Source organism: Rhinoraja longicauda, chromosome 2 (assembly GCF_053455715.1).
Source record: "Rhinoraja longicauda isolate Sanriku21f chromosome 2, sRhiLon1.1, whole genome shotgun sequence".
NCBI classification, from domain to species: domain Eukaryota; kingdom Metazoa; phylum Chordata; class Chondrichthyes; order Rajiformes; family Arhynchobatidae; genus Rhinoraja; species Rhinoraja longicauda.
Window position 1 is genome coordinate 89,348,907 of NC_135954.1, and position 16,655 is coordinate 89,365,561.

At 42.1% G+C, this 16,655-nt stretch overlaps 1 long non-coding RNA gene across 1 annotated transcript in view; it reads left to right on the forward strand.

Annotated features, from left to right (window-relative positions):
- Positions 1-258: 258 nt before the first annotated feature.
- Positions 259-16,655, forward strand: part of LOC144610437 (uncharacterized) — a 96,911-nt gene continuing 80,514 nt past the window's right edge. The window contains exon 1 of the long non-coding RNA XR_013549421.1: positions 259-568. This is a non-coding gene — a long non-coding RNA (uncharacterized LOC144610437). The remainder of the gene's footprint in view (positions 569-16,655) is intronic.

Sequence of the window (16,655 nt, forward strand, 5' to 3'; positions counted from 1 at the left end):
ATATTCAGCTTCTCATAACACATTGGTCTTAATTCTATTGTCAGTCTCACCTGTTCTGAAGAAAAATCTTTGACCTGAAATGTTAACTCTATTGCTGATGTTGCCTGTCCTGCTGTGTATTTCAAGCATTCTCTACTTTGTGCACTTGGACTTTTGCATAAAGTAGAGTAAGATTTTGTACAGGAACGTTGTGCAGATTAGAGATGAAATTTGTAGCGCTTCCATCTTCCAGTGGTGATACGGGATCTGTGTGAAAGGGAAAAGGACTTCTTACCTCCTCAAACAAGCAGATTGAAGACTCGTCAATGAGCAGCTGTGTCGCAACCTGTGTCAGTTGGAATATTTAATCAGTTGCAAGAAGTGGGAAAAAAAAGTGAGGAAAAGAAGTATGATTTTACAAGAGGGATAGATCAAAGAAACAAAGTAGAACATTATCTTTTTCTTGAAATCAACAATAATTAAAAGCCGAGGGAACGATGCGCTATCCATGTAAATATTGAGTTTCGATCCCAGTGGTTATTTTTCCGAAATACTTCACATCAAATAATTCCCATCAAATATTTATGCCGTAAGTACAGAAATAATATCTTGCCTCTCTGTGTTTTTCATTTCAGCAGAGCTTCTAGATGATATGGTGTTATTGCAAAGCTTCTGCAGCAGAAATTAGGCAGCAGTTTCCTGACTTCTGTATTTAATTGTGCAGTCTCACTATCCAATTTACACTGTAATAACAGTAGCTCTAACCATTATGTCTCCACAAGTATCTAGATAATTAAATGCATTCATTTATTTGGGCATTTAAATGCTATTGCTGTCTTTTGATGGTTAATATGCTTGGAGGCACCATCATTCTTTGTTAATTATTTTCAAAGATATTTTTCTACAAACTCTTGTTTCGCACCATGAAAAAAATCCCACACATATATATATTTTCTATGTACACACATGCACATATGTATATATACATATATATGAAAAAATCACCTGCATACATATATATATTTATATGTATGTATTTTTTCATGGTATGAAAAAAAATATTTGAAAATAATATTTTAAAATATATATAAAGTAATATATATATATTATATATATTATTATATATATATATATATATTTTTTTTTAAAAAAAACTTTATATATATATTTTTTCATGGTATGAAAAAAATGATTTGAAAATAATATTTAAAAAAAAAAAAATTTTTTTTATAAAACTAATTTATATATATTTTTTAATATTATTTTCAAATAATTTTTTTTCATACCATGAAAAAATACATACATATAAATATATATATGTATGCAGGTAATTTTTTTCATGGTGTGAAGCAAGAGTTTGTAGAAAAATATCTTTGAAAAATTATATATAGATATATATGAAAAAATATATACGTTTTTTTTCATGATATGAAACGAGAGTTTGTAGAAAAATATCTTTGAAAATAATTAGGAAAGAATGATGGTGCTTCATGTGTGTGTGTGTGTGTGTGTGTGTGTCTCTCTCTCTCTCTCTCTCTCTCTCTCTCTCTCTCTCTCTCTCTCTCTCTCTCTCTCTCTCTCTCTCTCCCTCTCCCTCTCCCTCTCCCTCTCCCCTCTCCCTCTCCCTCTCCCTCTCCCTCTCCCTCCCTCTCCCTCCCTCTCCCTCCCTCTCCCTCCCTCCCTCCCTCTCTCTCCCTCCCTCTCCCTCCCCCTCCCTCTCCCTCCCTCTCCCTCTCTCTCCCTCTCTCCCTCCCTCTCTCTCTCCCTCTCTCTCTCTCTCTCTCTCTCTCTCTCTCTCTCTCTCTCTCTCTCTCTCTCTCTCTCTCTCTCTCTCTCTCTCTCTCTCTCTCTCTCTCTCTCTCTCTCTCTCTCTCTCTCTCTTCTCTCTCTCTCTCTCTCTCTCTCTTTCTCTCTCTCTTTCTCTCTCTCTCTCTCTCTCTCTCTCTCTTTCTCTCTCTCTCTTGGGCTTCATCACTAATACCCAACATATCACATGTTGGATTACAATTCCCAAAGATGTGAGTAAGTCCAAATATATAATTGTACTTACAATTCCCCATTTAAATCTCAAATTTGTCATAAGATTTGCTTCGCAAAACCATTAGTTCATATGGCCATAGGCCAAAATAAGAAAAAAAATCACAAATCTTATATGAATGCAATTTATATGTAAAGTTTAATTCCAAATGAAATGAACAGTAAGGAAAAGGACACGTCACTCAACTTAAATTGCCAGGCTTACAGTGCATTACAACTTATTGCACTCACCTCTAGTGCAGCACCATTTTTGAAAACAATAATGAAAGGACTGCTCTGAGGGTGATTGACAGCGGACAAATGCTTGTCGTGCCACCTTTGGCTGCACTCGGTCTTTGCACAGAGAAACGATGTCAGGAGCCAGGTAATGGAAATGGAACCTTGAGCTGGCGCAAGGTAGCAGAGATGAATTGCACGATGAGGTGAGGTGTGTAGCAATGAAAAAACGCAAAGAATTAAAAAAAGATAATGAGAGCTCAGGGCTGGCTGGGTTTGGATTTGGGAAAGAAACATGAAGGAATTGAAGCAAACACATTTCTGTGGATAATGCTCCTGGCAGTTCATGAATTTCTGTAACTAAAATTTATATTTAAAAGAATGTTACTCTTTATATCAAGAATGACTGATTTGTCATCAACTTGGAAAGCTGAGTTGTGATATATTCTAACTCAGCTTTCAAACTCACAAATTAAAAGTTACACTTTGTGGAGCTCTGATCCTGACTTGTGGTCTCATTCATCAGAGAGGATGGATGATTAAATTGGGCACAGCAGTCAATGTTCGCACTTTTTCTTTTTCTTTGTTATGGTAATTGAATTATCTGCTTAGTTCAGTTCATTCAACTCATTCCTGGGCTGACCCAAGCCACTAATTTGATTGCACATTCTCAAAATGGGTTTTCATTGAGGCGTTTCAGAAGAAATGATGGGTATATTTCAGAACTGTCAGTTGGGGTGAATTGTGACACCCAAAGCCATTACTAAAGCCATTAGTAGCAGTTGGATGCTTTTTGGAAACAGGACAACAGATGGTTGTTAGTGGCACTGTGACGACACAATAGGTCTACATTGAAACTGCTGTGAGCTTCAGGCCTTAAGGCTTCATCTTAGAAACAGAAACATAGAAACATAGAAAATAGGTGCAGGAGTAGGCCATTCGGCCCTTCGAGCCTGCACCACCATTCAATATGATCATGGCTGATCATCCAGCTCAGTAACCTGTACCTGCCTTCTCTCCATACCCCCTGATCCCTTTAGCCACAAGGGCCACATCTAACTCCCTCTTAAATATAGCCAATGAACTGGCCTCAACTACCTTCTGTGGCAGAGAATTCCACAGACTCACCACTCTCTGTGTGAAGAAATGTTTTCTCATCTCGGTCCTAAAAGACTTCCCCCTTATCCTTAAGCTGTGACCAGAGGAAAGGCAGGTATCCTTAAATCTTGAAGAGGAAAGGCAGGTATGAGAAGAAAATAATATTAAAACATATTTTCAAAGTTATTAAAAAGCTCCAGCAGATTCACTATTTATTTAATCATAAATTCCACACATTAACATCTATAGCCAGATGATTTTTTTATGCAGAAGCCAAACACTGAGCAGTTTGAAAACTTTGACCTTGTTCATCAGCTGGTGACCACTTCCACACCATCTGGAGAAAACCCATGCGGTCACAGTGACAATGTACAAACTCCATGCAGACAGCACAGTAGTTAGGATCAAATCCGGGTCTCTGATGCTGTAAGGCAGCACTCTACCGCTCCACCACTGTGCCACCCTTGTGTTGTGTCTTGGTTGTAACTGCGCCTAGCTGTTTGGAACTATAATTATTAGGGGAGTTTTATCTGTGTTGTGCAAGTGATGGGTTTTTAGAAATTGGTATTGTGTGCCTTTAATGGCGAATGTAGCATTGTACTGGAAACACAGAAACATAGGAAATTGGTGCAGGAGGAGGCAATTCAGCCCTTCATGCCAGCACCACCATTCATTGTGATCATGGCTGATCATCCACAATCAATAACCTGTGCCTGCCTTCTCCCCATATCCCTTGATTCCACTAGCCCCGAGAGCTCTATCTACTAGTGCAGAAAGAAAAAAGACAAATCCATCCTCTCAAATTTCAAGAGTCTTCGTCAGTGGTTTTGGTTGGATGGGTCTTTAAATCTAAACAGCAACATAGTTATGCCCACTGGTTATTGGCTGCTTCTATTTTTAAGGCCCATGCATTTTCAGTACATGTCAAAAGTGAATACACAGCATCCTCTGTTCATAAGCATGTCATTCATATGGAGGACTGCACTACAATTCCCTGAAGCACACTTTACACAGATGAAGTTGTTAAGTGCGTTTAGCAATTGGTTTTCACATAAAATGCAATGGCGCAGCACATGAAACATTATGCTGATCATGGAATCTTTAGTCAAAAGCAGCAAGGAACAAGTAAACATGGAACAGAAAAATCTGCAAAGTCAATCAAGGAGTCAGTAAGACTGTGATAAGATAGGGCTGGGAAACTGGATGACTTGTGCTTGGCCACAAACTAAAATAAGTTGAACATTTCACCCTCTAAACAGGATGGACGAATGAACTTTTGTTATTGCCTATCAGAATGGAAAGAATTTTCAGAAGAATACAAAATGTCTTGGAACTTAAAATATTTTGTCAAATCTATTCTGCAAAAAAAAGCAGCTTCCTGATTTGAGATTGCCCCCATCCTACCATGAGATTGCTCAGATCTTCAAGCAAGGACATTAATATCCTGTTCCAATCACAAGGGGATGCTGTTGTTACACTCCTGGGTTCCATGATAGCTCGAGTAGATTAAAGGTGAAGCAGATCGGGTACTGGCAAATTAAAGATGCTACACCATCTAAAAGACAGCATTGAAGTGAAGAAATTATTAGCCCAGGATATAGGAAAATGGAGCTGAGATTAATTCCTCTTCCAAATTATTATAACCAAATATGTTCCAATAAATGTTGTTGTCAGAAAGCTCTTCATTGTGTTATTAATAATGCAAGGAATCTTCTGCCACTGTATTAAAACTTGTGCTCTTCACAGTTTATGTTTTGTTAATTAGTATATCAGTGCAACTATTTTTCATATATTACTGTTATAAATTGCTTCATGTGAATGGTTAGGTTCAACCTGAGTTTCAGGACATCTGACTCAAGTTGATAAATTATTCCTTCCAGTCTCCATCTGCTTTCCACTGCAAAATGATTAATTAATATAACCATGTTTAATAGAAACTATGAGCTAACTCTCATAATAATGACTGGAGAGATAACATTACAAGGAGACTTCCTTCAAAAATGAATGTTAATAGTTTTCAATTCTTTTTCTAGAGTTTTTTTTAAATGAGTCCTCAGTTACAGTATTATTTGAAAACTCTTTTAAACTCGTTCCCTAATTTATCATTTTCAAGGCATACTCAATCCATACATTGGGATTATGATGTATTTGAAAAAAACAATAAAATATTGAGAAAGTAACATTGAATGCATTGAAAAGGGTAAATATGTATTTCAGTTTATAGATTAGAACACACAACAGAACAGGCCCTTTGACCCATTGTGCCCATGTTAAGCACATTGCTGCAGAAATGGGCAGAAAATGGCAGATGGAGTTTAATCTGAGCAAGAGAGAGGTGTTGCACTCTGCAAAGTCAAATGCAAGAAGAAAGTATACTGTTAATGGCAAGTCCCGAAGCAGCACTGCTGTTCAGAGGGATCTTGGGGTCCAAATCCATAGCTACCTGAAAGTGGCAACACAAGTAGATAGAGTGGTGATCCATATCCCTCCATTCCCTGCAAATCAAATCATCTGCCAATCAAAAATATCCTTTAATGCCCCTATTGTATCGGCCTCCACCACCACCCCTGGCAGCCCATACCAGGGACCCATCACTCTCTGTGTTAAAAAAAAATGCCCCACACATCTCCATTAAACTTTGCCTCTCTCAACTTAAAACTATGCCCTCCAGCCTTTGACATTTGGACCCTGGGAATAAAGTTCTGACTGTCTACCCTATCTAGGGTACACTACCCTACCTGTAGAAAGAATTTTATCGCTGTGCATTACAGCATGGTTGGGAACAGCTCCATCCAAGACCGCAAGAAATTGAAGAATTCTGGACGCAGCCCAGACCATCAAGCAAACCAACCTCCCTTCCATTGACTCCATCTACACTTCACACTGCCTCAGTAAAGCCACCAACATAATCAAGGGCGAATCTCACCCTGGACACTCCCTCTTCTCTGCTCTCCCATCAAGCAAGAGGTACAGAAGTGTGAAAATGCACACCTCCTGATTCAGGGACAGTTTCCTCACAGTTGTTATCAGCCAACTGAAACATCCTATCACTAACTAGGTCCTGACCTGCTATCTACGTCATTGGAGACCCTTGGGTTATATTTAATCGGACTTTACTGGACTTGATCTTGCACTGAATGTTATTCTTTTTATCCTATTTCTGTATATGATGGGCAGCTTGATTGTAATTATGTATTGTCTATCTGCTGACTGGATAGCATGCCACAAAAAAGCTTTTCACTGTACTCTGATTCAAGATTCAAGATTCAAGATTCAAGATAGCTTTATTTGTCATCCAAATTGGACGAAAATTCAGTCACCCACAGTCCAACAATAAAAGCATTAAAATAGGCAGATTACACAATAAAGCATTAAAATAGGCAAATTACACAACCCCAAAAACACACAAAAAAAGAAACATCCATCAAAGAAACATCCATCAAAGAAACATCCATCACAGTGAGTCTCCTCCAGTCCTCTCCTCACTGTGATGGAAGGCCACAATGTCTTTTCCCTTCCCCTGCCGTCTTCTCCCGTGGTCAGGTTGTTGTGGTTGCAGGCCGCGCCGAACGGTCCGCAGCGGGCCGACCCAAGCCCCGCAATCCGGGGCGGGCAAACACGCTGCCGCTGTTGCTGCACGTCAGGGCGGTCGTGGCTCCTGACATTGAAGCCCCCGCCCAGCAGAGAAAAATCCCGCGGCCTGGGAATAAAGTTCTGACTGTCTACCCTATCTAGGGCCGCGCCGGACGTTACAATAAACTAAACTAAACCTCTTCTATCAGATCTCCTCTCAGCCTCCAATGTTCCAGACAAAACAATCCAACTTTGTCCAACCTCTTCTTGCAGGAAATACCCTCTAATCCAGGGAGAATTCTGGTAAACCTCTTCTGCACCATCTCCAAGGTCTCCATATCCTTTCTGTTTTGGTGGACCAGAACTGCACACCAGACCACAGCATGGCAAACCAAAGTCATATAGACCTACAACGTCACTTCCTTACTCTTATACTCATTGTCCCGACTGATGATGCCAAATATACCATATGCCTTCTTTAACACTCTAACTACTGGGTGCTGCCACTTACTATGTCCAATGTCCAAATCTATGGGTTTGGACATTGCCATGTTGCCAGGACTTCAGGGTCTGAGCTGTAGGAAGAGATTGGGCAAGCTGGGACTTTACTCCTTGGAGCTCAGGAGGATGAGCTTGTAGAGGTATACAAGACCATCAGGGGACTAGACTGGGTAAATGCACAGAATCATATACCCAGTGTAGGATAATCAAGACCAGACGACATAGGCTTAAGGTGAGAGGGGAAAGATTTGATAGGAACCTGAGAGGCAATTTTTCACTCAGAGGTGCATGGATCAGGCTGCTGGAGGAGGTGGTTGAAACTAGTGCTATCACAATGTTTAAGAAACATTTAGACAGGTACATGGATAGGATATGTTTAGAGGGATATGGGCCAAATTCAGCCATGTGGGACTAATGTAGATGGGACGTCTTGGTTGGCATAGGCAGGTTGGGCCGAAGGGCCTGGTTTCATGCGGTATCTCCATGACTCTATAGATCTGGACTCCAAAATCCCTCTAAACATCAATGCTGATTAGGGTCTTGCCATTAATTGTATTCTTTCCCCTTACATTCGACTTAGCGCTAAGTGCTCACCTCAGACTTGCTCAGATCAACCTACACTTGCCATTTCTCTGCCCATTTCTGTAGCTAATCTTTATCCTAGTATATACTTGACAACCTTCCTCACTATTCACAACTCTATCAATTTTGGTGTTGTGTGCAAAATTTACTAACCAACCCATCTACAATTTAACCGTTTATATATTTCACAAACAACCAAGATTCATGAACTATAATCACAATTTCCTGCATTGTCTCCACTTTCTTTCTTAAACAAAGGAACAACATTGACTGCTCTCCAGCCCTCTGGGACCTTACCTTTGGCTGAAGAAGATGCAAAAATCTTCATCAAGGTCCCTGCAACCCTTTCTCTTGCATCCCTCGAAAACCTGGGATTTATCCATCTTATTGGTCTTCCGTAGCCCGATACCACTTTCTTCTTGATCTCAGACTGTCCTTGCATATTAGTATTCCCCACACTGATTTCACTGGTCTCCATGTCGTTCTCCTGCATGAATACAAATGCAAAGTGCTCAATACTTGGTTAGTACCCCACCCTCATCCTCTAACTCCAGGCATAGATTTCCTGCTTTAACATGGAATGAATGCAAATTGCTGGAGTAACCTACTCCTTGGTTACCCTCTTGTTTTTATTGTACATATATAAAGAGCCGTGGAATTTTCTTTCATTCATCTCGTCAATTATATTTCATGGTTCCTTTTGGTCCTTCCAATTGCCTAATTGAGTTCTTTCCTGATTGGTTTATATTCCTCAAAGGCCCAGTCTGATTTCATCTTTCTATATCTTACATACATTTCCTTTTTCTTTCAAACCAAATTAGCAATCTCTTGGTCATCCAAGGTTCCTTTTCCATCGTTATCCTGGAACTTGCTGGTCCTGAACTCTGACCAGGTGGTCTTGTATTTTTTTTAAAAGTTGGAAATTTGGATTTATGTTTAGCTTTAAATTCCTTAAGTAGTCAAACTGAAAGTTAATACCTTTGATGAAAATCTAAAAGTCAAAATGTTTTCCCTCATTTCCTCCCTTATCTTAAATCCCTTATTTAAGACAGGAAAGATTTAATAGGAACCTGAGGGTCAACTTTTTCACACAGAGGGTTGTGGGTATATGGAATGAGCTGCCAGAGGAAGGTACTATCGCAACATATAACATACATGTGGACAGGTACATAGATAGGAAAGGTCTAGAAGGATATCGGCCAAAAGCAGGCAGGTGGGTCTACAACTTGGATAGCGTGGCCTGTTCCATGCTGTTTCCATGTATGACTCTTTGACTCTATGACTTTACCTCTGAATACAATGGCCAAAATTTAACCGATTCCAAGAACATGTCAGGATGTTGTGGGTGGGGATTCAAGTGCTAAGAACAGGAAGCCTGAAACAAAATCTTGAGAACGCTCCTCGTTCCAGTTTAACACATGACGTTTCAGGGTCAGTTGTTACGTTTTTAGGATTTAAAACTCTATGCATCTAATTTTTGTCCACACTTCTGAGACAGTATTCATGGACTCTGGCGAACAGGACAGAAAACCAGTTCCAACCTTCATGGGTAGAAGGAGGTGAAGTACTTCCCCACCCCTTTAGAAATACATTTACCATGGATCTCCTTTCTCAAAGCATTTCACTCACGTAATAATATCAAAAATAGAAGTTGACCATTTGGCCCCAAATCCATGCTGCCCCTTTAAATAATATTATGGCTGATCTTTTACCACAGCACCTGGGATTGTCTCCCCATGAGTAGGTTCAGTAGCTCAAAGGATTCTCATTTATATACAGATTTAAATTTATTTAATCCTGATTAGAAATGGTCACAGAATGAGAAAAATATATCAGTTGCAAACATAAAAGTAACAATTAAGATTTAATTTTCAGATATGGTGAGTTGGGATCCACTTAAATAGGAACAGATTTATTTCCGGCTGCTGTTTCTGAATTTGCCAGATTTCTACCGATATGTGTGTCATGTTCAATTCAAACTTTGGTATTCTGGGATGGGCAATTTACTTTCCCTGAATCTGAAAGTCTCAACAATTGCCGTAAAACACAAGATATGATCTCCCTCTCGTCTGCTGCCAGGAAGACTCAGGTTCACCCATTTTTCCACCTCATCAAAACTGAAGCAATGTACTTCTGGAATGGATGTAACTTGACCATGGAATGTGATAGGATATGTTCAAAAATAAGAAACGCAACAAGCAAAATGGAGCAAAATGCAATCCTGACAAGATTCGGCACAACAATTGTAATTTATTGGAGTGCCTTGAAGATCAGATAAGTTGAGGATGAGGGAAGATTAATGATGGGCTGTGAATGTGTTTGTGGACTGGGTCATATAGTCACTATACATATGAATATGAAGGTGATACAAGAGGCAGCAAATGCTGAAATCAGGAGTAAAGAGATAAAATTGCTTGACAAACTCAGAGGTTCAGCAGTATCTGTGAACCTTTCGTCAGTCTGAAGAAGGGTCCTGACCTGAAACATCGCCTGTCCATTTCCTCTACGGAGAGAAGCTCCGGGATTGTCTCCTATCAGTAGGTTCAGTAGCTCAATGGATTCCCTGCAGAAGGATATACAATAAACCTTCATTACAATGGACCATAATGGTGTCCATTATTGCCGATTGTCTGTTATATTTGAGTAAGGGATTACAGAGTAATACAGTATTATTTCACAGTTAGAAGAAGCAAACAACTGCAGATGCTGGTCAATGTACAAAAGACAGAGTGCTGGAATAACGAGGCTCATTGGCCACAGCCTGTGGGCAGCGAGATTGCAGGTATGGGTTGGTGGTGGTTGTGGCCACAGCAAGCGTGGCCTGCAACTGGTCAAAGAAGCTGTATGGACTGGTGGTGGTCTAGAAGCATCCAGGGAGGCAGTGTAGGTCGGGTGCAGTCGGCATCCCGGCCTTGCAGGGAAGGTGGGTGGGTCCACAGGGAATGGGCGGCACAGTAGCACAGCGGTAGAGTTGCTGCCTCAAAGTCCCAGGTTCAATCCTGACTACGGGTACTGCCTGTACGGAGTTTGTATGTTCTCTCTGTGATCGCATGAGTTTTCTCCAGGTTTCCTCCCACATCCCAAAGACGTACAGGGTTGGGAGTTAGACACAAAAGCTGGAGTAACTCAGCGGATCAGACACCATCTCGGAGGAAAGGAATAGGTGATGTTTCGGGTCGAGACCCTTCTTCAGACTGAGAATCAGGGGAAAGGGAAACAAGAGATATAGATGGTGATATAGAAAGAGATAGAACAAATGAATGAAAGATATGCAAAAAAGTAATGATGATAAAGGAAACAGGTCATTGTTAGCGGTGGACCAGATGAAAACGAGTTACAGACAATGAAACTCAATAAGACAAATTTGAAGCCGGTACAACCACTTGCATGGGGAAATAACAGAGAGAGAGGGAATGCAAGGGCTACTTAAAGATGGTGAAATCATTATTCATACCACTGGGTTGTAAGCTGCCCAAGCAAAATATCAGGTGCTGTTCCTCTAATTTGCATTTGGCCTCACTCTGATAATGGATGAGGCCCAGAACAGAAAAGTTAGTGTGGGAATGGGGAGGGGAAGGGGAATTAAAGTGTTTGGCAACCGGGAGATCAGGTAGGCCCAGGTGGCCAATCTGATTAATTAGGTAATTAACGTAACCTAAGTTAATTGGCTTCTATAAATTGTCACTAGTGTGTTGGATTGAACTCGCACATGGATAGAACTAGCATATGAGTGGTCATTGGTTGGCATGGACCTGGTGGGTTGAAGGTCCTGTTTCCACAATCCATCTCTAAAAACAAAACACTAAAACTAAAAAATGTTCAGCCTGGAAGCGGTTGGGGAGGCATGCGGTGGTCTTCTGGGGATTACTGTGGTGGTCTTCATCCGCTGTAACCAAAATACCTTATGAAGAGGTCCATAATACCAAGGGTTTACTGTACGCTCAGCACTATTACTGTATCATCAAATGCATGCAAAATTTGGAGGACAAATGTAATTTCCAAATAGTCCTCAGAGATCTGTTAAAAATAATTAAAATCATAGCAAATTTAAACTGTGGAAACTAAATTTTGTTTTCCCAGTAAATAGTAGTCAGTTTATTTGCTCAATTAAGGATGCCATACTTGGCTGATTAAGAGAAAGGTGGCTCGCTCTTATATTTTCTGGTATCTCCCTATGCCCCAAGATTACTGTCTGTTTTACCAATCTATAAATGGAATTGTTAGTAATTTCCAAGTTGTTGTCTGTGTTGGATCCTATCCGGTTGCATCACAATTTGGTTTGGCAACTGCTCAACCCAAGACTGCAAGAAATTGCAAACATTGCAGAAATTGCAAGAAATGGGGTGGCACGGTGGCGCAGCGGTAGACTTGCTGCCTTGCAGCACCAGAGACCCGGGTTTGATCCTATCTACAGGTGCTGCCTGTGCAGAGTTTATACGTTGTCCCTGTGACCGCGTGTGTTTTCACCGGGTGCTCCAGTTTCCTCCCACATTCCAAAGACATACAGGCTTGTCGGTTAATTAGTTTTGGTAAATTTGGAAATTGGCAGTAATTTGTGGCATAGTGTTAGTGTATAGGTGATCACTCCTCGGCGCGGATTCGGTGGGCCGAAGGGCCTGTTTCCACGCTGTATCTCTAAAGTCTAAAGTTGTGATTGCAGCCCAGTCAATCGCATAAACCAGCTTTTCCCCTTGCACCCCCACCCCTCCATCGACTCCATCGACACTTCGCACTGCCTTGGCAATGAAGCCAACATAATCGACGGTCATTCACATCTGGGTCATTCTCTCTTCCCTCCTTTTCCGCCGGGCAGAAGGTATACAGGTTTGAAAGTAGGTACCATCAGATTCAGGAACAGTTACTTCCCCATTGAACAGACAGGAGGCATGGTGGTGCAGGGTAGAGTTGCCTCCTTACAGCGCCAGAGACCCAAGTTCAATCCTGACTACGGTGCTGCTTGTACAGAGTTTATATGTTCTCCCTGTGAGCACGTGGGTTTCTCAGAGAGCTCCAATTTCATCCTACACTCCAAAGACACACAGGTTTGTAGGTTAATTGGCTTCGGTAAGAATTGTAAATTGTCCCAAGTGTGTAGGATAGTACTAGTATACGACGATCGCTCATCGGCGTGGACTCGGTGAGCCGAAGAGCCTGTTTCCTCGCTGTATCTCTAAAGTAAAGTAAAGTAAAGTAAACTTCTGAACAGACCTCATTGGCTAGGATTGAATTCCCGATGTACTCACGTATAATATGATTTGTCTGGATAGCATGCAATACAAAGTTTTTCACTGTATTTCAGTACATGTGGCAATAATAAAACAATTATTTAAACACGCAAATATGTTTCATTGCCGAACGAAACACCTGGGCCACGCCACGTGCCGTCAGCCTTGATCATCAAAACCGCTCAAAGCCATGTGCATTCCCCAGCTACTCCAGGGATTTCATAGTGTGGATTGAGCTCCCAATTACAACCTCTGCCAGCAGGGTGGAGGGATAGAGCATTGGACTACTCTACTAACAACTATTTAATTGACAAACTCTACCAAAATCTATTTTAATCAACTTTAGTTTCTAAAGTGTCATAGAGTTGAACAATGTGGTAACATCAGCCCACTTCGACCATGCCGACCATCATGCACAGCTATGCTTGCCTGCATTAATTCCATGTCCCTTTACGGCCTGCTCATTCGAGTACCTGTCCAGATGCTCCTTCAGCATTGTTACTGTTCCTGCCTCCACCATCTCCTGTAGCTATCTATTCCAGATACCAGCAACATTGTGAGAAACATTTACCATTCAGATCTTTTTTTAATTTCCTCCCTCTCATTCTTAAACCAATGCTCTCTAGTTTTCAACATCCTACCATTGGAAATAGCCTCAGACTATCCATCTTATCTGTGCCTCCACATCCTATGCTTCATGGAAAACAAGCACAGCCCACACAATCTCTCAAACTCAAGCCCTCCAATCCAAGCAAAATATTTGCGAATCTTTTCTGCACCCTCTCTTGCTTAATCACAACTTTCCTATAATGTGGCATCCAGAACTGCACACACTGCTCCAGGTGTGGCCTCACAAACTATGTTTACAGCTGTAAAATGACAACCCGACCCTTGTACTCAATGCCTCATCTGATGAAGGCAAATATGCCATATGCCTTCCTCACCATCCTGTGTGGCCACAATGTACTTGCATCCCTAGATCTCCATGTTCAACGATTAATCAACATCTGTTGTGGACCAACCACATTGATGTAACAGCCAAGACTGAGGAATTTCAGCATGTCTCCAATGAGCCTTACAAACCTCTACAAATACACCGTAGAAAGCATATTGTTGGGTTGCATCACAGCTTGGCTTGGGAACAGCAGAGAGTTGCAGATGTGGTCCAGCCCATCAAACAGAGCAGTCTTCCCACCATTGACTCTATCTACACTTCGCAAAAAGCAGCCAATATATTCAAAGACTCGTCCTTTTTCTCCCTGCTCCCATCCGACAGAAGGTACAGAAGGTTGAAAAAGCACATCATCAGACTAAGGAACACCTTCTTCCCCTTTATTATCAGGTTTAGACATAGACATAGACATACACCGATCAGCCAAAACATTATGACCATTGACAGGCGAAGTGAATAACATTGATTATCCTGTTACAATGGCACCTGTCAAGGGGTGGGGTATATTAGGCAGCAAGTGAACAGTCAATTCTTGAAGTTGATGTGTTGGATGCAGGAGAAATGGGCAGGAGTAAAGACCTGAGCGACTTTGACAAGGGCCAAATTGTTATGGCCAGACGACTGGGTCAGAGCTTCTCTGAAATGGCAAGGCCTGTGGGGTGCTCCCGGTCAGCAGTGGTGAGTACCTACCGACAGTGGTCCGAGGAGGGATAAACCACCAACTGCCGACAGGGTGTTGGGCGCCCAAGGCTCATCGATGCGTGAGTGCAACGAAGGCTATCCTGTCTGGTCCAAACCGACAGAAGGTCTACTGTGGCACAAGTCACAGAAAAATTTAATGGTGGTCACGGGAGGAATGTGTCACAATACAAAGTGCTGCTTTGTATGGGGCTGCACATGGAGGACCAACAGCATATTAGGCAGGTGGTCATAATGTTTTGGCTCATCAGGTCATAATATTTTGGCTGATCGATGTAGAAAATAGGTGCAGGAGGAGGCCATTTGGCCGTTCGAGCCAGCACCGCCATTCATAGTGATCATGGCTGATCATCTACCATCAGGGGCGTGGCTGTGTTCTGCAGCTGCGGCTCACCGGCAGTCTCTCCGTTTTTTTTTTGTGTTTTTTAGTCAATGTTGATGTTAAATGTACGTTTTGTTTTATTTTTAATTCTGTGTATGTAGGGGGGTGGTGGGGGGGGGTTGGGGGAAACCTTTTTTTAAATCTCCTCCTCAACGGAGATGCGACCTTTACCGTGTCGTATCTCCGTTCGCGCAACGGCCTAACATCGTGGAGTCGGCGGCCTCCAGCTGGGATCGACCTCGAAGACTCCGGTCGCAGGGCCTGGACTTACCATCTCGGAGGCTTCGGCCGTGGGCCCTGCAGACCGCAACATCGGGAGCTCGCAGGTCCCTGGCTGGCGACCGGCTTTTGGGAGCTCCAGCCGTAGCAGCTTCGACCGCCCCGAAGCACGAGGCACGATCAACCCGCCCGCAGGCCCTTCATCACCCTGCGTGGCCCGGCCGCAGCACTTTCCATCGCCCGGTGGGGGCTCAGGACTCTCATCGCCCTGCGTGGCCCGGCCGCGGCACTTTCCATCGCCCGGTGGGGGCTCAGGACTTTCTTCGGCCTGCTCGGCTCGGGCCCTGGGACTTTCCATCGCCCGGTGGGGGCTTCAAGGGGTTGGGAGCCTCGATCGCCTCGTGGCACCACGGGAGAAGAACGAGGAGGAGATAAGACTTTGCCTTCCATCACAGTGAGGGTATGCCTAGAGCAATCACTGTGATGGCTGTTTTGTGTAAAAAATTGTATCTGTGTGTCTTGTGTTCTTTAATGTCTACTGCCGGACCCTGACGTGAGAGGACGCTGGCGTTGATTATTCGCCGCTTTTCCGTCAGGATAGTTTGTCTGTTTGTTTCTATGTTAATTGTATTTGTAAAGCGCTTTGTGCATGTGTTAAGGCGCTATATAAAATAAATATATTATTATTATTATTATTATCAGTAACCTGTGCCTGCCTTCTCCCCATATCCCTTGATTCCACTAGCCCCTATAGCTCTATCTAACTCTTTTAAATCCATCCAATGGATTGACCTCCACTGCCTTCTGTGGCAGAGAATTCCACAATTTCACAACTCTCTGGGTGAAAACGTTTCTTCTCACCTAAGTTTTAAATGGCCTCCCCTTTATTCTTAGACTGTGTCCCCTGGTTCTGGACTCCCCCAACATTGGGAACATTTTTCCTGCATCTAGCTTGTCTCGTCCTTTTATGATTTTATGCGTCTCTATAAGATCCCCTCTCATCCTTCTAAATGGTCTTTGATTAATTTAATATACTGTCCAATTCACCTTACCCCACTGGTGACGTTGGACTGCATCTATGGAACTGATGTGCTACACAGCTGAGAATTATATTCGGCATTCTGTATCTTCCTTTTTGCTTTATTTATTCTACTTGAGTTTGCTTTGACTATATTTTGATTGTATAGCATGC